The sequence below is a fragment of the Colobus angolensis genome, unplaced genomic scaffold, assembly GCF_000951035.1.
Source record: "Colobus angolensis palliatus isolate OR3802 unplaced genomic scaffold, Cang.pa_1.0 Scaffold128, whole genome shotgun sequence".
Classification (NCBI taxonomy): domain Eukaryota; kingdom Metazoa; phylum Chordata; class Mammalia; order Primates; family Cercopithecidae; genus Colobus; species Colobus angolensis.
Window position 1 is genome coordinate 3012585 of NW_012114030.1, and position 3286 is coordinate 3015870.

Here is a 3286-nt window from a genome sequence, read left to right on the forward strand (position 1 = left end):
CCTGCTGGTCCATCTCGGAACCGGGCGGGTGGCGGCGACGCTGCCAGGGTTCGCCGCATGGCCTTACAACGGCGAGCCAATCCCAGGCCGCACCGTGGATAGGCGCAGGCGTTCACTTCCCTTCCCCGTCCCTTGCGCGACCTAGCAACCGTCCTTGCCCACCCTCCCGCCGGTGGCTTGGCTGCGACGCGCCCTTCTTGCCACAGCCCTTTGGAAAGCGAAGGTCCCTTCAGGGCCAAAAGGACAGGGAGTTTTTTTTTTTTTCCTTTCTTTCTTTTCTTTCCTTCCTTTCTTTTTCTTTCCCTCCCTTCCTCTCTCTCTTTCTTTTCTTTCTCTTTTTTCTTTCTTTCTTTTGACACAGAGTCTGACTCAATCGCCCACGCTGGAGTGTGGCTCACTGAAGCCTCTGCCTCCCGGGTTCAAGCGATTCTTTCAACTCAGCCTCCCAAATAGCTGAGATTACAGGTGTGCACAGCCACACCCAGCTAAATGTTTCATTTTTAGTAGATACGGGGTTTCATCATGTTGGCCAGGATGGTCTACAGTGATCCGTCCGCCTTGGCCTCCCAAAGTGCTGGGATTACCGGCGGGAGCCACCGTGCCCTGGCAGGAAAGGGATTTTGGTTGGCTGGTTGGATGGAGCCTTACAGTTTGGATGTGGTGAGCATGAAACACACACGTTCAAGAAGCTGAGCTGACAAAGGGCTTAGGTGGACCGAAAATTCGGAGTTTCCAGTTCAAAACATCTGCTCTCTGAGGTGTGGGTGAAGGTATGAGGGTCCAAAACCGTCCGGGTCCCAGCACCTGATGTTACTAGTTACGCTTCTTTTTTTTGTTTTAAGGTGGAGTTTTGCTCTTGTTGCCCAGGCTGGAGTGCAATGGCGCGATCTTGACTCACCACAACCTCCGCCTCCCGGGTTCAAGCGATTCTTCTGCCTCAGCCTCCCGAGTCGCTGGGATTACAGGCATGTGCCATCACGACTGGCTACTTTTTGTATTTTTAGTGGAGAAGGGGTTTCTCCATGTTGGTCAGGCTGGTCTCGAACTCTCGACCTCAGATGATCTGGCCGCCTCGGCCTCTCAGAGTGCTGGGATTACAGGCATGAGTCGCTGTGCCCCGCTGTTGTTTTTTGTTTGTTTTGTTTTTGAGACGGAGTCTCAATCCCTTGCCCAGACTGGAGTGCAGTGCACCATCTCAGCTCACTGCAACCTCCGCCTCCCAGGTTCAAGCGATTCTTCCCCCTCAGCCTCCAGAGTTGCTGGGATTACAGGCATGTGCCACCACGCCAGCTAATTTTTGTATTTTTAATAGAGATGGGGTTTCGCCATGTTGGCCAGGCTGGTGTTGAACTCCTGACCTCAGATGATCTGCCCACTTTGGACTCCCAAAGTGTTGGGATTACAGGCGTGAGCCACTGCGCCAAGCCTTAGTTTCACTTCTTTTTTTTTTTTTTTTTGAGTCTTGCTCTGTGGCCCGGGCTGGAGCTCCACCTCCCGGGTTAACTGGGTTCACACCATTCTCCTGTCTCAGCCTCCCGAGTAGCTGGGACTACAGGCACCTGCCACCATGTTTGGCTAATTTTTTGTATTTTTAATAGAGACAGGGTTTCACTGTGTTAACCAGGGTGGTCTCAATCTCCTGACCTCGTGATCTGCCCGCTTCGGCCTCCAAAAGTGCTGGGATTACAGGCGTGATAGTTACACTTCTTTTGGAAAATTTTCTACGTTGACAAACTCTTGAACAGCAAAGAAAGAATATATAACAGCAGAATCTATGATTTAATTAGTTATACTTCTGTGAAAGTAAAACAAAATCTTGGGTCTCCAATTCACTATTCCAAAAGGAAAACAATTAAACCAAAGAGTTATGCAAGAAACTGCCTTTCAGCAGGGCACAGTGGCTCACACCTATAATCCCAGAATTTTGGGAGGTCAAGGCCAAAGGATTGCTTCAGCTCAGGAGTTTGAGACCAGCCTGGGCAACATAGTGAGTCCACATCTCTACAAAAAAAAAAAAAAGAAAAATTAGCCAGGCATGGTGGCGTGCGCCTGTGGTCCAAACTCCTCAGAGCTGAAGTGAGAGGATCCTTTGCGCCTGGGAGGTTGAGGCTGCAATGAGCCAAGATCACACCACTGCACCGTAGCCTGCGCAACAGAGTGAGACCCTGGCTCAAAAAAATAAAAAAGCAGCTGCCTTTCCTTTTGTTCGTAAGCAGATGGTTACAGATAAAAGGGTAAATATCACCTGGGCACAGTGGCTCATGCCTGTAATCCCAACTCTTTGGGAGGCCGAGGTGGGTGGATCACGAGGTCAGGAGATCGAGACCAGCCTGGCCAACATGGTGAAACCTCATCTGTACTAAAATACGAAAAATTAGCCGGGTGTGGTGGCAGGTGCCTGTAATCCCAGCTACTCAGGAGGCTGAGGCAGGGGAATCGCTTGAACCCGGGAGGCGGAGGTTGCTGTGAACCGAGATCACGCCTCTGCACTCCAGCCTGACAACAGAGCAAGACTCCATCTCAAAAAAAAAAAAAAAAAAAATGTTAAATATCTCCACAGATAGCTACTCTATGTTCACCATATCTGATTTACTGAGCGTGAGATGAATCCATAATTTATTCCTCTGGCTGCTGCTTTTCTCTTGATGCCTGTGGATCCAGGTGTGATGGTGACAGTCTCCTCCGTCTTTCACTTCCAGCCTGCTTTTCCTCTTTAATTACTGAAGCCCTCAAAATTATCTTTGGAGAAAATAACAAACTACACTCCTTCTGCGATTCTGTATTGCTTTCTTCTGGTCATAGTCCTTAACCTTGGCAAAATCAACTTCTAGATTGATTGAGATCTGTCTCTGACTCTTTTTGGTTTATGCTTCTTAGTCGTAGTATTGTGAGGAACACAGGTGCTTAACATCTATTGAGTGCTGGCCATGAACAAAACAAAGATTCCTGCCTTCTTGGACCTTTGGGCCTTCTTTTCTTTTTTCTTTTCTTTTCTTTTTGGTGGAATCTTGCTCTGTTGCCCAGGCTAGAGTGCAGTGGCACATTCTTGGCTCACTGCAACCTCCACCTCCCGGGTTCAAGCAATCCTCCTGCCTCAGCTGCCAAGTAGCTGGGATTATAGGCACCAGCCACTAGGCTCAGTTCATTTTTGTATTGTTAGTAGAGACAGGGTTTCTCCATGTTGGTCAGGCTGGTTTCGAACTCCTGACCTCAAGTGATTCCCCTACCTCAGCCTCCCAAAGTGCTGGGATTACAGGTGTGAGCCAACGTGCCTGGCCTTTTTTTT